The 24,634-nt window shown below is 44.5% G+C and overlaps 1 protein-coding gene across 1 annotated transcript in view; it reads left to right on the top strand.

Moving 5' to 3' along the window:
- Positions 1 to 24,634, top strand: part of myripb (myosin VIIA and Rab interacting protein b) — a gene marked incomplete at both ends in the record, with an annotated part of 348,564 nt that overhangs the window by 227,695 nt on the left and 96,235 nt on the right. The window lies entirely within an intron of this gene.

Below are 24,634 nucleotides of genomic sequence, written 5' to 3' on the forward strand. Positions count from 1 at the left end.
CAGATAGGCCCGCGACAAGCAGCATGCGCTGTATTTCTTTGATCAATTTTGTCTGCTGCATTTTAAAGAGGCGTGATCGGTCGTCCACGCCGGAGATGTTCCTCCTGAGAGAGGACCTTGGTTTCCGGGTGGAGGGTGCTGCTCACTCTGTGACCCTCCTTGAAACATCCCCCCACATACTGTATGTTCCTGTAAAACCTCTTTCACAGCTTCCTGCCTTATCAGGCACCTTCAGAAAAGAATTTGGCGAGTTGAAGTGGTTGGTTTCCCCGCAGAGAGAGAGAGAGAGAGAGAGAGAGAGAGAGAGAGAGAGAGAGAGAGAGAGAGAGAGAGAGAGAGAGAGAGAGAGAGAGAGAGAGAGAGAGAGGTCACTTAAAGGAACGACTGAAGCCACACAGATGAAAGATAGCCCTGGCTGTTCTCGCCATTTCTCCACTGAACATCGATCCGATGGATTACATAGACTGGGGGGATGTGCTGTAGAAAGAACTTCTAAAAATAGATTCCAGCGGAACAATTACCCCCCCGTGTGCCTGGAGTCCATGGTGCCACTCGACCAAATGACCCCTCTCTCTCTCTTTCTCTCTCTCTCTCTCTCTCCCCTTTCCCCCTCTTTCTCTGCCCCCTCTTTACCCTCCAGTGCTCCTCTCTCTCTCCCTCCTCTAACTGGTCCCTCTGCTCCGTAACAGACTCTTATAAAGACTGACACTTTGGTACATTAAGTCCTGGCAGCTTCAGCATGCTGTTCCCCCGTGGCCGTCCTGTTCGTCCTTTTCCCATTCCAGTGATTCCTTCAGCCTCTTGGGTTTGAATCTGGTTAATGTCCTTTGGTCTTGTGTCCTTCGTCTTCATTATACGTTCTCTCCACTGGTGTGTTTCACATTTATATTTTTGGACGGACAGGTAGAGGTTCGACAGGGGGGCCACTTCAACAGGACACATGGTTCTTGATGGACATATTGGCTATTAGGAATATTGATCCTGGGACTCTCTGGGACAATCTCTCTAACCACGAGGTCAACCAATAGAAACACCATACAAACAATGTTTGAAAAAGCGTTCTTTTATAGTCATTGTGTAATCGCTAAAATCCCTGTTATTTCAGTGGATTTTAATTTCCTGACTGAGGTGAGAGTAAATAAAACCAGGTGTTCCACCCTGAAAAAAAAAAATACAAAAGCCCTGTTTGGAATTAATTGGTACCATGGGATTTGTAGTTCTTGCACACAAATTGATTGTGTTTACACACACTCTCGCCTTGTAATTAATCATATTGGCTGCTCATGTTTTTTACTCTTCATAATTGCTCAGATCAAGGCGGGAGGAGGGAGCAGCAGTCTTCATGGTCACACACACAGAATGGCCAGATGTAGAAAGAGTTGAGCGGTGGGAAGCGTATAGCCACAGCCATATTATTCTCTCACTACATTTTCCCCTTGACTGCTGCAGCGCTCTGCTCATCTCGTGATGCCCTTCTTTACAATCCCATGTGGCACTCTGGCAGTGCAGAAGCAGGCGCGCTGAGGGCAGATTATCTCACTTCTCCATATGCAGCTCTATACATCCTCACTGAAATCTATTTCAATATGCTGCAGCATTGTGAAGAATCCGGCTATGCAGCTGTTATTTCATGGACAGCATGACATGCACCCTGAGGCTATGTTCACAGCAGTCTCAATTATGCATTTTCTTAGCTTAAATCCGTGTAATGTAGGAGGGGGAAACATCCGATTGGGACACTTTCGGCTGCTGTGTGGACATAGCTAAAGTCTAAAGCTAAAGCTAAAGGCTAGTCTAAACGGTGTCATTGATTGATCAGCATTCTGTCCCAAGATGCTGACTCTACTGAGGCAATCTTGCACTCTCCCTCTCTGTAAAGGTGGCATTTGCAATTAGATCCCCATACGGCTCGGGAGCGATGAAAAGGGATCTAGCCACTTGAATGCGGTGATACGCCAGGAATATCTTTGGAGCAGATACGATAACATTCAAGACAAAATGATCTGACCTGAGACAGAAGCTGGGAAAAAGAAAAGAAAATCGGGGCAGCAAGAAGTTGGCAGGTCCTTGTTATCACTGCAAAGGTATTTAGACATAATGTTGTGCAATGTTTGCCAAATGTTGCATTATCCAACTAGCTGCTCATTGAACCAAAGCCTGAGTCAGAGCCTCTGATGTGTAATTGCATTCTCAATGCAAGCCAAGCAGTCTTCTACTCAAGGATGTGTCTCTTCTGGCTGAATGGACAGAATTCCCTGGGCTCTGTGTGTGACAGACACTGATCATAGCCCCGTAGCATATTAGCATAGCATGCTACTACAGTGCAAATCCCTGTGCCCCAATCAGGGTTGCTGCTGTATGATGCATCATTTCTTAATAGCTCGCCTAGTAAGTGCTAGAAATCTGACTATACAGTATGACTATATCTGTATATGGGGGTAGGCTATATGCATGCTGGAGACCGGTTTATCTTGCAGGCTCCAGGTTCCCAAAAGCCCTTTAGAAGTCAAATGATCTCAGAAACGATTGGCTTATAGTGAATCAGATATGATTTTTGCACTTTGATTATCGTCATCTACTGGTGTGCAATGGAGCAAATGCAATCTATTACTGTGTCAGGATGCAGTGATATCAGTGGTATCAGATAATGGTTTTGTGACCTGGTTTGACTGCATTATTTTGTAATTAGCTGGTATGAACAGATTGGTAAAGTTTAGAATGCGTATTGACAGTGACAAAGTGGTACAGACTAGTACAGTACTTACTTACACTCTGTTATTCACTGGGGTTCTCCTATCCATCCTCAGTTTGTCTGTTCCTCCACACTGTGCCATGGCCTGTCCCAGCTGCTAACACGTTCATCTGCAAGGGCCTGCATGGTCAAGCCATCAAGAACCAGGGAGCGATGAAGGAACGTCAGAGGGAGAGAGACAAGATGACAGCTTGAGGTTGTGAAAAGGAAGGACTGGCATTAAGGAAGATATGAGAGAGAGAGAGAGAGAGAGAGAGAGAGAGAGAGAGAGAGAGAGAGAGAGAGAGAGAGAGAATTTGCATTTGCTGAAGCGCTGCCTCAAGCTGCACTGCTCCTAAATTTAGACTGTTTAAAGATGGGACGAGCTAAATGAACGAGGCAGAACTTTGCAATGGCTGCCAAGGGTAAGGAGGCATGTGTGTGTGTGTGTGTGTGTGTGTGTGTGTGTGCACACACACTACAGTGCATCCTATATGTCCAGTGGATGGACACACACACATAAAGAAGAAGAAGAAAGAGATAGGAGGAAGTAAGAGAGAGAAAATAATTTCACAGCACCTTTCTCTAACCACCTTATTATGCAGGATGGGCTCTGGTTGTGTTCCCGCATGCCTATCTGAATTGCCATCACAAAGGCACTGATGGTAATCAATACTCCAGCTGCTTCCTACAAAGGTTATTTACAGGAGTGCTGCTGTGTGAGAGCTGCTTGTTTCTTACAGGAGTGCTGAGAGCTGCTTGTTACTTACAGGAGTGCTGAGAGTTGCTTGTTACTTACAGGAGTGCTGAGAGTTGCTTGTTTCTTACAGGAGTGCTGCTGTGTGAGAGCTGCTTGTTTCTTACAGGAGTGCTGCTGTGTGAGAGCTGCTTGTTTCTTACAGGAGTGCTGCTGTGTGAGAGCTGCTTGTTTCCTACAGGAGTGCTGCTGTGTGAGAGCTGCTTGTTTCTTACAGGAGTGCTGCTGTGTGAGAGCTGCTTGTTTCCTCCAGGAGTGCTGCTGTGTGAGAGCTGCTTGTTTCCTACAGGAGTGCTGCTGTGTGAGAGCTGCTTGTTTCCTACAGGAGTGCTGCTGTGTGAGAGCTGCTTGTATCTTACAGGAGTGCTGCTGTGTGAGAGCTGCTTGTATCTTACAGGAGTGCTGCTGTGTGAGAGCTGCTTGTTTCTTACAGGAGTGCTGCTGTGTGAGAGCTGTTCTCCAGCCTGCTGCAAACAGCCATGGTTTTACTGTAAATCATTTGGAGACAGGTTAGAGCAGTGGTTCCCAAACTTAAGTGGAGTCGCCTGGAATTCAAATAGGGTCGCCTGACATTTCTATTTATTTATTTATCTTTTTTTTCTTCTTTTTTTTAACTCTTTATTTTGAGTTAACAAAAGTACATAGACATACATCGACACTTGAAAGGAAAAGAAGACAGGGACAGAAAGAGACAAACAAAAACAAAACTGTCGCAGGGGGTTACGCTTCTCTGTTCTCGGGTCCTTCCTTTTAGTCCGTTATTGGATTCTGCTCGCCTCTTGCTCTGAAGGCAGTCCACTTTTCCCATCGGCGATCCAGAATCTTGGCCTTCGTTCTAATGCGAAAAGTCATTTTTTCCATGGAGTGAATCTCCTCTACTATGGCCAACCATTGATCTGCTCCTGGTGGATCTTCTTTGAGCCAATTCCTCGTAATGGCCTTTTTCCCCGCAAGAGTGAGAATCTTAAAGAGATAGAAGTCCTCCTTATGTATGGCCTCTTCTGTGATTAACCCAAGATATACAACCTGTGGCTCCCTAGGGAACTCGTAACCCAAGACTTCTTTTACAGTTTGACTAATTGTGACCCAGAAAGATTGTATTTTTGTGCAAAACCAGAAAATATGAGAATGATTGGCGTTCACCACCCCACACTGTCTCCAGCTGTTCACCTAATTGTTTGTTTTTGATTTGAGGTGTGATAAAAAAGCGGATCAGATTTTTCCAGCCAAATTCCCTCCATCCTCTGGAGCTTGTTGAAGTTTGTTGTGTTTCGCATATCGAAAGCCAATCATCCTCTGACAGATTAATTCCCAGTTCTAGCTCCCATTTCGATTTAACATACAGTGAATTATTCCCATTACGGTTATGCAAACTTCTATATAATCTAGAAACAGTTTTAGCTGGGGTTTGACTATATGCTCCCAAAAATACTTCAATCACTTCATTTCCTTCATCTGAGATTTGTTTCTTAATTTCTGTATCGAAGAAGTGTCTTAACTGAAGATATCTGAGTAAGTCCCAGTTTTCTAGATCAAATTCGGTTTTACACTTCTCGAAAGACTTAAAATTGTGACCCTCCAATAGTGTGCACATGGCTGTCATACCCCTTTCCCTCCACCTTGCAAAGGTATTATCCAATTCTCCAGGTCTGAAGCTGGGGGACTGGGCTGGCCAGATCAATAGTTTACTATCTTTTGCTAAGTTATATTTTTTAACCACTTCTTTCCAAATTATTAATGAGTTTTCTAGAATGTTGTTATCTCCCTTTAAAATTGCACAAACCTTTCCCCCTAGTAATGTCTGAGGTTGAACTTGCTCCAGACCCATCTCAATATCTTTCCATCTAGCCCGGTAGGTCGGAGAGCACCAGCAGACAACATATCTCAGTTGAGCAGCATAATAATATTCCCTAATGTTTGGTAATGCCAGGCCTCCTCTCTCTTTTCCAATCTGGAGTGTCTTGAATTTCACCCTGGGCCTGGCACCTGCCCATATAAATCGTGATATCTGTTTATCCCACGATACGAACTGAGAGTCTGGGATCTTAACCGGTAATGATAGAAAGAGGTATAACAGCCTCGGCAACACGTTCATTTTGATCACCTATATTCTAGAACTAAAATCCATAATCAGCGTAGACCATTTTAACCAATCCTTCTTTAACTTATTATTAATAATATTATAATTTGACTCATAAATTTTGTTCTTGTCATGGGTAATTAGCACCCCAAGGTACTTAATTGAATCTGCCTCCCATTTCAATTTGTATTTTAACCTGATTGCTGTACTGGGTGAAAAATTAAATGCCAAAACCTGAGTCTTTGTAATGTTTAGTTTATAACCTGACATCCTACCATATTCATCTAGAATTGACATAAGCTTGGGAAATGTTGAGTTTGGATTTTGTAGGAAAACAATAATGTCGTCTGCAAAAAGACCTATTCTATGTTCCTCTTTTGCTACAGTGACGCCCCTCACCTCTCTACTTTCTCTAATAACTTGAGCCAGCGGCTCTATGAAAATCGCGAAGAGGGCGGGGCTAGCGCAACAACCCTGGCGAGTCCCTCTGAACAGTTTGAATCTATCCGTCAGATGGCCATTGATCTTTATTCTAGCGGTCGGGTTGTCATATAAGGCTTGTATGCATCTTATGAATTGATCGTTGAATCCCAACCTTTCTAGAACTCTAAACAGAAAAGACCAACTGACCCGATCAAACGCTTTTTCTGCATCGAGACTCACCAGGGCTGCATTTAGATGTTGCTTGTCCACCTGTTCAATGATATGAAGAGTACGTCTGATGTTATCTTGCGTTTGTCTGCCTTTTATAAACCCTGTCTGATCTTCATGTATCAAATCTGGTAAAATAGCTTCCGTTCTCTTAGTCATTATAGATGTAAACAGTTTATAATCAACATTCAAAATAGATATAGGGTGATAGGACTCACAATACTCTTTATTCTTCCCATCCTTTGGTAGGACCGAGATCACAGCCTCTTTCCATGATGGGGGAGCCTCAGCTTTGTCCAGTGTCCAGTTAAAGGAGTTCAGCAGGACCGAAGCGAGTTCCTCTTTAAAGATTTTATACCACTCATTTGGAAAGCCATCGCTCCCCGGGCTTTTGTTGGCTTTCAGCCTTCCAATTGCAGAATCCAGTTCTTCTCTTGTTATGGGATCGGTCAAAGTTTCATTTTGTATCTCACCTATGGACGGGAGGTCTAATTTTAGTAGAAATTGTCTAATGCTATCTTCATTTTCCAACTCAGGTTGCGAGTATAAGTTTTCATAGTATTCTTTGAAGATTTTCTGAATCTTTTCTGGCTCATAGGTAAGTTTATTTCCCGAGGGATCCCTAATTTTATGTATTGAATTCCTAATTTGTTGATTTTTGAGGCGTTTCGCTAAGATTTTAGTTGCCTTCGGCCCTGCTTCATAAAATGTCTGTTTTGTGAATCTCAATTTCCTTACTCCTTTTAACTGCTCAACCAATGCTTCATCTCCCTCTATTGGACGTCGACTCTCTAATTCTCTCAAATTTCTCTGTAGCTCCTCATATCTTAATTTCCTGAGCTTGTTCAAATATGCCGTTTTTGATATTAACTTCCCTCTCATTACTGCTTTGACCGTATCCCATACCAGGACTGGATTCACTTGACCATTGTCATTAACCTTTATACAATCAATGATTTCTTCTTGGATCTGCGTCACCACGTTTTCGTTGTTTAGGATGCTAACGTTCAATCTCCAAAGTCCATTTCTTTGCTTATCGTTCAAATGTATAGTCAGATAAATTATATTGTGATCGGATATATACGCTGTTCCTATCGAGCAGTCCATCACCCTATATCTATCTCCAGTATTCATCAAAAAGAAATCTAGTCTAGAATGCACCCGATGTGATGCTGAGTAATGAGTGTAATCTTTAACTCCTACATTTATGTTCCTCCAAACGTCAAACAAGCCAGACTCCTTAATTAGAATATTAAGATCTTTAGACCTCTGCGACCTATGTTTACTTGTACTTGTGGTATCTTGGGAGTAGTTTAACACGTTCACTGCCAATGACGTGTTGATACGTCAAAAAAAATCCAACGGTTGACTGCCAATGACGTTTTAATACGTCAAAAAAAAAAAAAAAAAAAAATTTGACGGTGGGACGTTGATCTAACCCTTTTACATCTCTTATATAAATATTGAAGCCACCGAATGTGTACAACCCATTCCACCGACCCACTAAGTGGCGACAGTGCTCTCCATTCTAGAAAAAGCAGAGCCAAAACTGCAGGGGAACGCGCGATGAAACCATTTTCATACTGTAAAATGGATTGGCGAAAACGCTTTCGCTTTCGCGCTGATTGCTGGCGGTGGGGGATTGCAAATTTGCATAATAGATTATGGGTGCAACACACTTTGAAACACGCAGCATAAATAAGACCAGAATCGCAAAAGAAACCCCGTTTCGAGAAACGAGCGAGCCCATCCTCGCTCAGCGGCCGCCAGCAGACAGGAGCAGCAGCAGCAGAAACGAGCTTGTGACACGCCCGCTGCAGCCAAGAAGAACACACACGGAGGGAGGAGTTTGAAGTAGAGGGGGGTTTCCTGCTGTTATGGAGGAAATTACTGTTCAAAACTATTGTTTAGATGTCTGACGTCTTACTGATGCCAAAAATGAATGGTTAAAGTGACTGTTCTATCGAATTTCACAAAAAGCTATTTATCTCAGCTTAAATTTTCAGACGCTGAAACCATGCTGTATTCAAGTGCTAATGCCTACATAACTACTAACTCTACAAACTAACTCTTTTAGACAGAGAAAGCACACATTCTATTAGTTCTTTTGAGATATTTTGTGTTCACAAAATCTTAGCAGAAAAGAATCCTCGGGTCTTGAAAGATGAGCCAGAATCCTCAAAAAAACCCTCTGGCAGAAGCTACCTACAGTAAAAAAAAAAAACGGCTGGCAGTGAATGTGTTAAGATTGTATTCCAATCTCCGGCACATACTAAAATCCCCTCTGCTTCGGAAAGTAATACGTCGAAGAGGAGCTTGAAGAACTTTCTATCACTCTCAGGCGGGGTGTACACATTGATTAAGGTGAGCAGAGCATTATCTATCTTCCCTATAATAATCATATATGGTAAATGGTAAATGGTCTGCATTTATATAGCGCTTTTATCCAAAGCGCTTTACAATGAGTAGATAGTCTACATTCACCCATTCATACACCAATGGCGGCAGGCTGCCACGCAGGGTGCCTACACACCATCGGGAGCAATTTGGGGTTAAGTGTCTTGCCCAAGGACACAACGACAGCAGCTGGGAGGGAGCGGGGATCGAACCGCCAACCCTTGCGTCATTGGCCGACCCGCTCTACCTCCTGAGCTAAAGCCGTCCCCAATATATCTGCCTTCCTTATCTCTTTTCTCCTTTATCAATTCAAAATTAACGGAATTATGTATCAGAGTAGCCACTCCTCTTTTCCTACTATTTTTACAAGAGCTAAAAAATGAATTTACATACCCAAACTTTTTCAACTTCTCATGTTCTTGTTTCGACATATGAGTCTCTTGCAAGAAAATCACTTGTGTCTTATCTTTTTTCATTTTAGATAGGACTCTGCTCCTCTTAACTGGGTTGCTTAAGCCATTTACATTCAAAGATGCAATTTTCAAGTCATTAGACCCCGACATTCATTTTCCACGTAGTAGATGAGTTAGCAGCCCCTCGCGACACACATTGAACACATAGAACACATTTACCTAACAAACTTTCAACCAAAATTAAACTTAAACGGACCTCCAAACGAGGAGGAAACACTCTTTCCTCCTCTACTCTGACCCCGTTGGTAGGTCGATGGAAAAGCCTCTCCCTATGAGAGGGTCCTAAACTAAGTGTGGCACAAGTGGCTATCAGCCTTAACTCTGCCATCTTACAAGTCCAACGTAACCGTCTCCGCCCACTGAAACCGTTTCTCCCAGGCACATAAATGATAATAATACTCCGCCAATCGGTAGTGTTGTGATTACATTTTCTTTTTTTTTTTTTACTTGGAGCCTAGGCTCCCATACCAGCTATTGATTAAATCCTCTTCACCTATTCTTGTGGCATTGTTATTGATGATAACTCGGAATCATTAAAGTCATGCAAGTGTGCTGATTAATCTTCTTCACATTTTGGGGGTGCGCTGATACTCCCTGAGCTTCTCTCTTGCTCTCATGGCGGCAGCACGGCTCCTCTCTCGGTCAGCTGCTGGTGTCTGTTGTCCTCCCGTCCCGTCCCGTAGCTGCACTTCCATCCTGATGTCTCCCTCGGTTGACACCAGCTCCTCTACCGGCACTCCGCGTCTCTTCAGCTCCCTATGCGCCTCCTGAGCATTAGCGTACGTCTGGATCCCCGTGTCCCAGTGAATCCGCATATTTGTGAATGGAGTCTGGAAGCGAACCCCTTTGATCTTTAACGCTTTCTTTATCCCGTTGTACTCCTTGCGCTTCTTGACAATCTCGACCGCGTAATCATGGTCAAAATATATAGGTCTGTTGTTCCACTGAATCTTCCCCTTCTTCCAAGCTTCCCTCAGCACCATCTCTTTAGTTGTAAACTCCTGGAAGTTGATGATGATGGGTCTTGGTGGAGCGCCTTGCGGAGGTTTGTTTGCCAGAGAACGATGGGCCCGCTGTATCTTGAAATCCAGATCCTGTGACAGTGGCAGCTCGCCTTTGAGGAATTTATCGATAAACTGCGGCACTGAGTTACCCTCTTCTCCCTCTGCCACTCCGAAGATGCAGATGTTGTTCCTCCTTGATCTGGATTCTAAATCTGTTAGCTTGTTCTGCAAGGCACGTTGTTTGTCCATACTGATACAGAGCGCTTCGGTTAGCTCCGTCGCCCAGCTCTCTACTCGCTCCAGTCGTGACTCAGTCTCTCCCACGCGGTCCTTCAAGCTCTGCATTTCCGCAGCAATACCATCGAGTTTTCCGTTGATTTCTAGTCCCATAGTATTAATCTCCCGTCTCAGCCCATCGCTATCTCCCTTGAGGTCTGCTTTTAGTTCTTTTATTGCTGAGAGTATTTGTTCGGAGTCCATGTTTGGTCCGGGGCTAGCCTCCTCGCTGCTTTGAGGTGTTTCAGGTAAGCTAACGCTATCGTTAGCTTCAGAGTTAGCCACCGCTACGGCGTTTTCTTCTTCCCGAGTGAGCAGCTCACCTTTTCTGCCTTTTCGGGCTCCTTTCCTTCTCTTTCCACTCATTTAACTTCCCAGACTAGAAGGAAGCGAGTTTTTGATTCATTTAGTGTAAGAATTGCGATATGCCCGGGAGCACGGTTTCACTCTGCGACTGCCTACTCCGCCAACATACCGGAAGTCTATTTATTTATCTTTTACACCACACACAATTTAATATTACCGAAGATGATTAGGGTCACTTGTGTGATTTTCTTTTTTTTTTTAGTTTTGATTTGAAAGTGATCATCTCTAAGATTTCAGTTTTGTTCTCTTGGGTGACACCTATGGCGGTGGGTGGTAATTGCAGGTGAGATCCAAACAGTGTAATGTCACATAATGTCACTATACTGCAAAGGCTTCATCCAAATGGACATAGGCCTCAATCAACATTGTGAGTGACTCTTTTAGATTATAACTTTAAATCAGGATTCTGAGAATAAAGTCAGAACTCTGAGAATAAAGTCAGAATTCGAAGTTACTGTCAGAATTTTGAGAAAAAAGTCAGAATTTTGAGAAAAAAGTCAGAATTTTGAGAAAAAAGTCAGAATTTTTAGAAAAAAGTCAGAATTTTTAGATTAAAGTCAGAATTCTGTTGGGGGAAAGAAGCATAATGTGACATCACTGACGATGTCACTGATGATATTATCGATGGTCTACTGGAATTTAAAATGTCTCGGGTCCCTAGATTTTTGTGACGTCAAAATAGGGTCACAAGCCAAAAAAGTTTGGGAACCCCTGGGTTAGAGGGTCTTTGCCTGGGTTCACTGAAAAGCACGCAGACTTTTTAGCAGTTGACCCACAACCTGGTGTTGTCTGTGTGCCGCAAACACTGAATATAGCAGAGAGGCTTGTTTTTTTATTATTATGTGTGGTGCAGCAATATACAGTAGACTGTGCCGCTCCAGAGAGAACCTCTACCCTGAAGATGCTGAACATACAGAAATATTTACAATAAGTAATGCATACATAACAACCTACAAGCCTACAGACATACATAAATAGGTCAAATGTACATAAATGCATAGGTAGTGCGTATGAAACGCGCACACACACACACGCACACACACACACACACACACACACACACACACACACACACACTGTGTAAGCGTACATCCAAGTACTCAGTCACAATGGTAACATCAGCCATACGCACAGTCGCTCTCTCTCACGTCCTCTTTCACAAAAACAGTTTCTCTCTTTTTCCTCCTCTTCATAAAATCACAAAATACTGAAGCGCACAACACTCACAGGCTCCAAATCCCCTTCTCCCATCTCACACTCAAACAAATCTGCACTGACGCGTACAAACACAGGAGCACACAGGACCACAGAGGACCACAGAGGAGACGAGTTATAGGGACATGGATGAAAGGCCACTAATTCGTATTTGGACTTAGATTGATTTATTTGTATTTTTTTTAAATCTTCATAACAGAACTTGCCATCTCTTCCCCCACCTGTGTGTTATTTTGTTTTTTAATAACATACAGTTATAATAATATATAGTTGGCTTAGTTATAGTTGGGTTAGTTTACATTGAGTGAATTAAATTATTTAATTCAATTATTAAATAAAGGCGCAGCAAGGTAGTGTAGTGACAAGGCGGAGCCAACTTGCAGCCAGAAGGCCCGCTTCAATGCCGCATACTGTAACAGTAAGCAAATCATCGCACTGTTCAGCCTCTCCTTTGGTTTTAATTGATACCTCCTGTGTGCACTGGTAAATGTTAATGAGCGCTAGAATTAAATCAGTTTCTAACGATTTTCGCTTTGAAGAACGATTTTTTCTTTTTGCGAATTCAAAATTAATTTGACACGTTGTCAAGAAATCTCAGCTTAAATGGCCCTGCCTTGCAGTCAAGACGTACTGTAAACACATTGATGGAGTTGTTCTAGAGGAGGCGAGCGAGATACAGCACTATAGATACAGCAGCTCCTCAAACACTTTGCTCGTTAAGACCTCACAGCTCGAGGGGCGCCGCTCCCCAAACGTCAGGCTCTTTGATCTAACCCGGGAGCTGAGAACCATCTCATTTCTCATCTTATTTTCTTCCATTAACAAGAGAAATCACTCCACACGTCTTCAGAGGAGGATAGAGCCTTTTTGATCTTCCGTTAGAGTCAACCCCCGCACCTCTTCTCTCTCTCTTTCTTCCCTCTCTCTCTCTCTTTCTTTCTTCCCTCTCTCTCTCTCTCTCTCCCTCCCTCTCTCTTTCTTCTCTCCCCTTCTCTCCTTTACAGCCTCAACAGAAGCTGAAGCGATTCATCGGGAGGCTCAGGAAGTCAATTATGTTAATAGTTCCTTTTGCCAGGGGAAGTGGGAAGTTGGCAAAGACACAGAGTACTTGTTCTTGCACTTCTACATACTCTGTAATACATATTTTATTTACAGCTCATTTAGATGTGCAACTTTTTTGTGACACAAAGAGAGCTGAGCAAGAAGGTAATTGCTCTCGATCTTCTCGATCATGGGAAGATCGAGACCTATGGTCTTCTCTCACCTATGGTCATGAACTACACTATGGGTCATGATCAAAAGGACGAGATCGCAGATACCAGCGGCCAAAATGGGTTTCCTCAGCAGGGTGGCTGGCATCTGCCTTAGACAAGGTGAGAGGCTCGGTCACCCATGAGGGACTCAGCTGCTCCTTCACACAGAAAATAACCAGTCGAGGTGGACATCTAGTAAGGATGCCTCCTGGTCGCCTCCCCATGGAGGTTTGCTCGGCACGTCCCTGCTGGGACTGCTACCTGGATGGATGGATGGATGGATGGATGGATGTGTAAATCAATCTTAAGAAGAATAGAGGGGAGGAGTGAGGTGTTTTGGCATCGGAGGAGGAGTGGCCAAGCGTTCGTTCGTAGGCTCCGAGGCGGGGTGGGTGAAGGGTGGGGGAAGGGTAGACCCAGTGTCAGGAGACCATCCGGAATCCCACCTACTTATTCATGCAGCAGCCGAGCATGAGGGAATCTCCCTGCCTCATTATGAAATGTCTATTTGCTTGAAAGCCTCTGCTTATCCACTCTACTCTCCTCCCTTCTTCTTCTCTGCTTTTTATTTAGATCGCATCACTCAAGGGATGCGGTGTCATGCTTCATTCATCCAGATGCCTCTAATCTCATCCGTTGTCCTAAATCCTTCTGTTCGGAGAAGAAAAGCTTGGCTCATTTCTGAATTTGGATGACAGGCTGAGGAATGAGAGCTTTGACATGAGAACAATACACATTTAGCAACAGTGACACTCTGTCACAATGTGCCCTCACACACATAACACATACACTACCAGTCAAACGTTTGGACACACCTGATTGAATGTTCTAGGTTTTCCATTCCATTCCATTTCCATTCTGATCCAACGGTTTATAATTGAAATATTAAAATTGGTTTCTTAGACAAATATAAATGAGTGAAGTTGATGCTTATGTGTGAATTTGTTTTGAAAGCCTTTGACCTTCCCTCAAGGCAAAGGGTAGCTACTACTTTAAAGAATCTATGATATAAGGGGAGGGGGGGGAATCCGGAAAGGGGTTATTTTCAAGATGGCGGCTGCCGGGAGCTTAAAATGGCTATATCTCATTTTACTATTCAATGAGAGAAAATTACCCCTTTCCGGAATTTTCTTTTTGGTAGACTTTTTTTTGTATGTTATTTAGGGATGTTCGATATTGGCTTTTTTACCGATATCCGATATCCGATAATGTCCAACTCTTAATTTCCGATACCGATATCAACCGATATCAACCGATACCGATATAAGCGGGCTTTTTTTCCACCAAAATTTCACGTAACAAGTTACCGTAAATTCCGGACTATAAGCCGCGGCTTTTTTCCCGTTTTTTGGCCTTTTTTGCCCCCTGCGGCTTATATAACGGTGCGGCTTTTCTATGGATTTTTCCAGCAAACGGCCACTCGGGAACCTCCAAAATCTATGGATGTTGGTATGAGGCAGAACGAGAGCAAGACAGACATTATGAGAGCGAGACCCTGATTGGATGATGTTGCAAAAAATGTGCCTCGCGACCTGATTGGAGCACTGTGCCACTACTCTCTCTCAGCCACTACGGTAAAACACCCTCCCTCCCTCCTCCCTCGCTCCGGGGGGAAAAAGGCAACGATTGAGCCTGTAAGACAGTCTGAATGAAATTGAATGTAACATTCCCAATTCTATGTATTACATTCTAAAAAACTAACAGCAACATTTTGGAAGGCTAAGCCACACAACTAGCTCGTTGTAATCTAACATCATGCTTCAAAAGATGGAGAACTGGCTGTGTTACGACGATGGCGGCGATTGAGCCTGAAAGCCATGTCTGAGACAGTAGCGAGACAGGAACAACAACAGCAGCAGCAGCAAAGGATCATGCACAAACCCGAGACGAAAGGGACTGTCCGTCAGGGCGCGGACGACTGTGTGTCAGCAACTCCCTCCCGACTACCAGGAGAAAATTACAAACTTCGGCGAATTCACACAAAGAAAGATCAAGGAATATTCCATCGGACCGGAGCAGATCATAAATATGGATGAAGTGCCTTTGACGTTCGACCTGCCTCTCACTAGGACTGTTAACAAGAAAGGTGAATCGTCCATCACGTTGAGAACCACAGGTCACGAGAGAACGAATTTCACTTGTGTTCTTGGCTGCACAGCAGCTCCCGCCGATGGTGATTTTTAAGCATCTCACAATGTGTGATTTTGTCTGGGGATTAGTGACCTGACTTTTGTTTTGTTGAAATGTTAATAAATGGGAGCTTCCCCAAACAGCCATCTCTTTCCCGACAATCCCCTCTGTGCACGAAGCCTTACATATGGTAATTAAACATCAAAACACCCGCGGCTTATAGACCGGTGCGGCTTATAGAAGAAAAAAATAGTCACCTTTGAAGGTGCGGCTTATAGACCGGTGCGCCTTATAGTCCGGAATTTACGGTACATAATGTAGCTTAATGTAGCTGAAGACTTTAATATATAATATGCATGTTGTGTTAAAGTTGTAAGTGTTAGAGAAGCGAGCTTGTGACCAGAAGGTCGTCGGTTCAATCCCCGGGACCGGCAGGATAAATCTGGGTGGGGAAAGTGAAAAGGCAGCGCTTGCCCCTCCCTCATTACCACCACTGAGGTGCCCTTGAGCAAGGCCCTTAACCCCAACCGCTCCAGTGGAGCTGCTCAGTGGCCAACAGATCAGACTGTGGTTGTACTGGTCAGCTTCCAGGTATGAGTGTGTGGATGAATGTGAGCAGGGCACTCCTGAAAAAGAGAGCATTGCTCTCAGTGAGACTCCCCCTGTATTTGAAATATATATATATATATATATATATATATATATATATATATATATCGGCATGAAAACCGATACCGATATTTTCCGATATCGATTTTTTTATGCTAATATCGGCCGATAATATCGGTAGGCCGATAATATCGGACATCCCTAATGTTATTTAACATACCTAATAGCACCAGAATCCATTGAAAAAAACGTCTCTATCAATTGGTTCAGGGTTAGGTGCTATTTTTTTCATATTGACTGGCCTAATTGGTTAGTTTTCTGCAAATTTACATATTTAAACATAGCATTTCAGAAAACTTGTAATACAAAAAAGTTTCATGATGATATTAGTTTAAAAAAATTACCCTATTCACCTGAATTTGGGGCCCTTTCTTGGGATACCATCTTGGATTTGTCAATAAATAATGAACTGATGGTAATTTCACTGATTCAGTTGTATTCCTTGAGTCATAAAACCTAGGCTTAGACACCAAAACCACCTTTCTAGGTTGAATAGTAATTGAGATATAGCTATTTTAAGCTCCCGGCAGCCATCTCGGACGCCATCTTGAAAATGACCCCTTTCCTGAATTTCCATTTGGGTAGACTTTAACTATGTTTTTTCACATGCCTAATGGTAACAATCCATTGAAAAACCTTTTGTGTCAATTTGTTCTCAGTTAGGTGTGTGCCCCCCCCCAGATTTATTGGCCTATACTAAAAAAAATACAAAATAAAGAAAATGTGTTGTGTAATGTGAAACTTTTGACTCCTAACCTTAGTGTACACATACCATAGATTACATCTCAAGCGCAGTCATCAAATTCAAATATAATTGATTTATTGTATGTAATTCTCCCTCTTGCGGGTGTACCATCCATGCAGACACACAGCTTAATTTATTTAAGTGGATTGAGATTCCACTCATAACCCTATCACCGCCTACCAATGCCTGACTTTCCTGTTTTTCAATAGACCTCGCTGCAAAGGCCGCTCTCTCTCTGTGGCTGCAGCTCATTTCAGACTGCAGGTGGAGGCGATTTGTATTTGTGCCTGGGGTGACGGCAGCCATGCTGCACTGTGCGTTGCTCTCCCACATATTCATTTATGTGCCGTCCTCCTCGGGCTTAAGGAGAGATCAATTCACCCTGCAGGCCTCTTCACTGGAACTCGGCAGCGACCATTAGAGCGGCCGGGCCGACCCGTGGCATTGGCCGAGGATAATAAATACACTGAGAGGGATGGAGGGAGGGAGAGAGGGAGGGAAGAAGGTTAAGAGGGAAGGAGGGAGAGAGCCTTGGGGGCACTCAGGATCCCTTTATTAGCAGGGCTATTTTCACCCTCTCCCTCATCTCTTTGCTGAGCAGAAGCAGCAACATGCACACACACACACACACACACACACACACACACACACACACACACACACACACACACACACTTGCATATATAATCGCTCTCATGCTCCCTTCTCTTCAGTGAGATGGAGTCGATGGCAAAAGTAGTGTGTTTGCAGTTTGCAGTACACACAAAGTACCTGCACATACACATATGAAACACCTATACACAGTACACACGCATAGTAGTAAATAAACTAGAAATCTGCACACTTCACGCGCACATTTCTAGGTTGGAGACTCTAGAGAGGATGTGCCATGGAGACTCTGGAGAGGATGTGCCATGGTCACACCTTTTTTGGGTGTGACCAAACTCATGCCAACTCATGTGTTTAGCTTTCTTTGCACGCTACTGGCTCAAGCCAGTCTTCTTCTTCTAATGGCTTTTCAGCAGACTGGATGCCTTGCGGCACATTTGCTGCCTCACAGAATATTACACAAATTCCAGACTCGGGGCTCCAACCCCTCCTCAATGTTCCTCCCTCCGGCCGCCTTGCTATGTTATTCGACCTCCATGTTCCCAGACCTCTCGGATGTCACTTGAGCAATTGTGATCATGTCATCAGTGATGTCACTGAAGCAAATGTGATCTCATCAGTGATGTCACTCGAGTGAGTGTGCGCGAACTGGGCCGCCTTATTATATTAGTAAGATACACCATAAAATATATGAACCATACAAAATATATGTGAAATACTTGGTATACAGCAGCAATTCCCAACCTGTGGGCTGGGGCACATTGGTGGGCCGTGCAGGTATTGCAAGTGGGCCGCCAAATCATTTGCAAAACATTAAGATTTTTGTGAGTTATTATTATTATTAGTAGTAGTAGTAGTAGTAGTAGTAGTAGTAGTATTATTATTATCATCATTATTATTATCATCATTATTATTATTATCATTATTATTATTATATAAGAAAATGCATTTCTCCATTGTTAAATGATACCGTTATCTAATTTGAAATCAATTTCTTAATTAGCCAATTACAGACAGACCCTCACTTTCAGTTTCTGGTTTCTGTGGTGCTGATGGACAGCTCCTTTCATCGTTCAAATAAAAAGTGCTCTGAGAACACGTATCTGTACTGTTTACAGTCAGATGTGGGCCAACAATTTTCAGATGTTCAAGTGGGCCATGAGTTGGAAAAGGTTGGGAACCGCTGGATAATATGTTTATGTGCGAGTGTCTCAGTGTACCTGGAAGGCATCTCAGTATAAGGTAAAATAAGTTTTAGGTGATGTGTGCTGCCATCATGGTGAAGAGGTGTATTACCGTAAAACTGCCAATAAGGGCCCGGGCGTTTATTATGCTAAATCGAGTCTGACCCCAGGCGGTTAAAGGAGACCAGGCGGCAATTGGAGTCAGGTGGTTATTTCTTTATTGTACGAAATTGACCCAGGCGATTATTAGTTTTTGCACAGAATTTCTGGTCAGCAAAAACGGAAAGTATCAAATTGCTTATTTAAACCAGTGAGATAGTACTTAGTACACACAAGAGGGTAGGTACAGGCAGTTTTGGTTTTTGAACATGCCTAGTATTGTACTGCCTAGTATTGCCTTCATCACCATCATCATCATCCAACTACCACTACGTTACAGTATCAGTTCATTGCTCTCCTCTTAATCCCTCTGCCAAACAGCCATACTGTAGTAATCCAGGGAATATAAAGTAGAATCCAGCAGCAGGAATAAAGAGGGAAGCGCTTGGTTTGGATGCAAGTAAAAACCGAGTGCTTTATTGCACACTCTGCACTCACTCTGACAACACAACATTCATTCCAACTTCCCGGTTTAAATACCGGTAACAACGTCCCCCCTGACGTCACCGCGTCGGCGCGCGGGCCGTCTGGGTAGTGTAGTGAATTAGACTGTCAATCTCCTTAGTTTGCGCAGTCACCACAATACCATATTTTAAACAAGTAACATTAGCCTACCACCCATGGCCAGCCTCCTCTCCCTTCCGTGAGTAGGGAGGGGACGCTGACCAGCGAGACTAGTGTTTCATTGGAAAGTCATAGCAACGTCATTGTAGAACGCACGTTAGCTAACGTTAGCTACCAAACTAACGCTAACGAAACAGCACTGCAGCACTACTAGACAAACAAGCAGACTTACCAAATACGTAGACACCAAGACAAGTTTCCAATACATGTCCGAATAAAATATAAAACTGTCTGACGGGGAGAAAGAGCATGACTGACTTCCGCCTGACTTCCTCCAAACCACACGTCATTACCGTAAGTGACTGAATTCAGTTAAAGGGGCCATATTATGCATTTCTTAATTTTGTATCAATATGTTGTTACAATCTTGGATGGTCATATTAAACATGGGCTAAGCTTCAAATAAATATGTGAAAGTGTCTTAATGTTACCCCCATGAACCCCCCCTCGCGCCTATGAACTCTCGTAGACAAGATGACATGGATTTATGGCGATTTTGTGCGAGAACCATAATTTTGGTGACGTCAGGTAGGACTTGTTACCCTGGCAACAAAGCGTTGCCGCCGGCCGGCGCGCAGCGCGCGCATGCTAGCTCCCACCCTTCCCCTCTCTTCCCTGTTCTGTGTTTCAGTAACATAACCCTGCGTCACCACTCACCAGGCTCTCTCCAGCCTGGCTGTCTGGGACTAACACAACAGTAGTCTCATGGAATAACGGATTCCAGACCGCAAAAACAAGGAGACGACATGGAAGTGAGCCAGGATGTAGGACTGAAGTGGTAAGTTCTGAAAATATGTGTCTCATTCCAGCATCGGTCCAATGTGCAGCTAGGAAGCGCTACGTTACCGGCTGGGTAACGTTAGCACTTGCTATTATGTTAGCCTAGCAGCACAGCTGCCTTATAGACATATGAACAACCGATGAATGACGAAAGGCACATATTTTCAGAACTTGTAACGTTAGTCCAACTTGCTGACTTCTCCAAGTCCTCATTTTGGTTTGGTCCGTGTAGCCTTTGCTAGGAGAGGCACACTTATAGTCACAAGCATTTGGGAAGTTAGCTAACTAGCTACATTAGCTAGTGTGAAGCTCCCCGGGCAGGGTGTAACATTATGGCGGCCGCGGTAATAGAATCCCTGCTTGGCCAGCCACCGAAGGAAATGTCTGGGTGCAGCCCGGGCCTAGCGGAGCTGTAGATAGCGAGGGGGATGTTGATATATCAATTGATAGCTTGCTTTATGTCCAAGTCACGTTTTTCATCGATGGTCAAATTCGTTTTGACAATCCGTTGCTCGTTGATATAATTGTTTTACAACTACCAAATTTAGTAGCCATAGCAGAGGTCGCCTGTCTGTTTCTGTTATGCATGACTATCTATCTATCTATCTATCTATCTCATCTAACCTAGATAGATAGATAGATAGATAGATAGATAGATAGATAGATAGATAGATAGATAGATAGATAGATAGTCAGACAGACAGACAGACAGACAGACAGTCTCGCTTCTACAGTGCTAGCTCTCTGGGCAGAAGTTTGCAAACACAAAAACTGGAGGGGGCAGTGAGAGCCAGTACAAGATAAACTGAGTTTTTTCAACTATGACTGATGCAATAAGTTACTCTAGTGGAGGCCAACAATAAAATAATAATACATTATATTAGCAAAATATGGGCCCTTTAACACAAAAACATACTGTAGGCCTAATGGGGGAGAAAAAACATATTTATTCTAATAACCGCTCCCGGCTTATGTTTGAGTAAGTCTTCTTTGTAGATCTTACTTTTTAGCTGGATGTTGATCCCAAACTCAGGTTTTAGTATCAGACTGTATATTCCTGTATATTTTGTACTTTGCACTTTATACTTAGCTATGTAGAGCTCTAATCTCAGGTTCGCACTGAGTAAGTCTTCTTTGTAGATCTTACTTTTTAGCTGGATGTTGATCCCAAACTCAGGTTTTAGTATCAGACTGTATATTCCTGTATATTTTGTACTTTGCACTTTATACTTAGCTATGTAGAGCTCTAATCTCAGGTTCGCACTTTGCACTTTGCATTGTGTTTACATTTTAAATATGTTTGTTGCACTAAGTTACTTTTCCCCCTATCAGGACCATTTCTCTGCATACTTGCACCTTGTATTGTGTTTACATTTTAAATATATTTTTGTTGCACTATGTTACTTTTTACCCCTATCAGGACTCTAGCCTGTATCATCTGGCAGGGGGACTAACAATGGAAACCAGTCTTGTGACTGCAATTGTCGTGCATTTACATTTTTTAAATGTTCATTAATGTACACCTGTCCCCTATCGAACAAATAAATGAATTGAATTGAATTGAATGTGCAAAATTGAGTTTGAGCCCCTGCGGTTATTGGAGACTCTGCGGCAATTGGGGAGAGGGCCCCTATTAGAAGTGTTACGGTATATACATACTTTGTGCAAGTGATTCATATGTGTGAGTATATAAAGTAGAACGGATGTATTTATGTATTGTGTGTGTGTGTGTGTGTGTGTGTGTGTGTGTGTGTGCGTGTGCGTGCGTGCGTGCGTGTGTGTGTGTGAACAGCTCTATGTCATGTGTCCTCGTGTGTGTGTATTTAAGCTCACTAATGTGACAGTGGTATGAAAGAGTGAAAGGGGAGGAGGGTCTGTGAGATTACAAGCAGATTTGGCAGTTTCATGCAATCCACTGCAACTCTAACACAAAGGCAGCAGGTTTCTGAGCACTTTTCATCACACTGCATTATGAATGACTGCTTATGTCACCGTCCTGTCTGCTTTCAAACAATAACCAGATTGATTGATTGATTGATTGATTGTATGGATAGAGCAGAAACAAAAATCCAAGGGATGTAAAAGTGTGAACACTTATTTCCAACATGGTCCCTGGTCTTATAAAAAGCAGGACATAAAGTAACACATAATATCAAATAAACAAAATAGAACAATCAACAATAAAAAGAACAAAAGAGGAGCAACACCAAAATCTATGGAGAAAAGCGTGCAAAACAAAGTGACATCACATCTCAAAACCACATGATACACAAGCATGCACCACAAACAGATTTGTACAGTACAGTGGGAAATCAAATCTCTACACACACACAGCATGAGAGAGAGAGTCAACGTTGGATTAAAAAGCCAATTATTTTCTAATAATCTCTGACTCCACACTGTGCTCCTGCCTGCCTCTGACTCCACACTGTGCTCCCGCCTGCTTCTGACTCCACACTGTGCTCCTGCCTGCCTCTGACTCCACACTGTGCTCCTGCCTGCCTCTGACTCCACACTGTGCTCCTGCCTGCCTCTGACTCCACACTGTGCTCCTGCCTGCCTCTGACTCCACACTGTGCTCCTGCCTGCCTCTGACTCCACACTGTGCTCCTGCCTGCCTCTGACTCCACACTGTGCTCCTGCCTGCCTCTGACTCCACACTGTGCTCCCGCCTGCTTCTGACTCCACACTGTGCTCCTACCTGCCTCTGACTCCACACTGTGCTCCTGCCTGCCTCTGACTCCACACTGTGCTCCTGCCTGCCTCTGACTCCACACTGTGCTCCTGCCTGCCTCTGCCTGCCTCTGACTCCACACTGTGCTCCTGCCTGCCTCTGCCTGCCTCTGACTCCACACTGTGCTCCTGCCTGCCTCTGCCTGCCTCTGACTCCACACTGTGCTCCTGCCTGCCTCTGACTCCACACTGTGCTCCTGCCTGCCTCTGACTCCACACTGTGCTCCTGACTGCCTCTGACTCCACACTGTGCTCCTACCTGCCTCTGACTCCACTCCACACTGTGCTCCTACCTGCCTCTGACTCCACACTGTGCTCCTGCCTGCCTCTGACCCCACACTGTGCTCCTACCTGCCTCTGACTCCACACTGTGCTCCTACCTGCCTCTGACTCCACACTGTGCTCCTACCTGCCTCTGACTCCACACTGTGCTCCTGCCTGCTTCTGACTCCACACTGTGCTCCTACCTGCCTCTGACTCCACACTGTGCTCCTACTTGCCTCTGACTCCACACTGTGCTCCTGCCTGCTTCTGACTCCACACTGTGCTCCTACCTGCCTCTGACTCCACACTGTGCTCCTACCTGCCTCTGACTCCACACTGTGCTCCTACCTGCCTCTGACTCCACACTGTGCTCCTGCCTGCTTCTGACTCCACACTGTGCTCCTACCTGCCTCTGACTCCACACTGTGCTCCTACCTGCCTCTGACTCCACACTGTGCTCCTGCCTGCTTCTGACTCCACACTGTGCTCCTACCTGCCTCTGACTCCACACTGTGCTCCTGCCTGCTTCTGACTCCACACTGTGCTCCTACCTGCCTCTGACTCCACACTGTGTTCCTGCCTGCCTCTGACTCCACACTGTGCTCCTACTTGCCTCTGACTCCACACTGTGCTCCTACCTGCCTCTGACTCCACACTGTGCTCCTACCTGCCTCTGACTCCACACTGTGCTCCTGCCTGCTTCTGACTCCACACTGTGCTCCTACCTGCCTCTGACTCCACACTGTGCTCCTACCTGCCTCTGACTCCACACTGTGCTCCTACCTGCCTCTGACTCCACACTGTGCTCCTACCTGCCTCTGACTCCACACTGTGCTCCTGCCTGCTTCTGACTCCACACTGTGCCCCTGCCTGCTTCTGACTCCACACTGTGCTCCTGCCTGCTTCTGACTCCACACTGTGCTCCTACCTGCCTCTGACTCCACACTGTGCTCCTGCCTGCTTCTGACTCCACACTGCGCTCCTACCTGCCTCTGACTCCACACTGTGCTCCTACCTGCCTCTGACTCCACACTGTGCTCCTGCCTGCTTCTGACTCCACACTGTGCTCCTACCTGCCTCTGACTCCACACTGTGCTCCTACCTGCCTCTGACTCCACACTGTGCTCCTGCCTGCTTCTGACTCCACACTGTGCTCCTACCTGCCTCTGACTCCACACTGTGCTCCTACCTGCCTCTGACTCCACACTGTGCTCCTACCTGCCTCTGACTCCACACTGTGCTCCTACCTGCCTCTGACTCCACACTGTGCTCCTGCCTGCTTCTGACTCCACACTGTGCTCCTGCCTGCTTCTGACTCCACACTGTGCTCCTACCTGCCTCTGACTCCACACTGTGTTCCTGCCTGCCTCTGACTCCACACTGCGCTCCTACCTGCCTCTGACTCCACACTGTGCTCCTGCCTCTGCTTTGCACTGCAGGCCTTGTTATCTTCTTATCTCCACTTTGCTAATAGAAATACATTAAATTAAACAATGTTTTAATGGAAGTCTTGGCCAGGATTCAAAGTTAGAAT

The sequence above is a fragment of the Poromitra crassiceps genome (assembly GCF_964638095.1).
Source record: "Poromitra crassiceps genome assembly, chromosome: 2".
In the NCBI taxonomy this organism is placed as follows: domain Eukaryota; kingdom Metazoa; phylum Chordata; class Actinopteri; order Beryciformes; family Melamphaidae; genus Poromitra; species Poromitra crassiceps.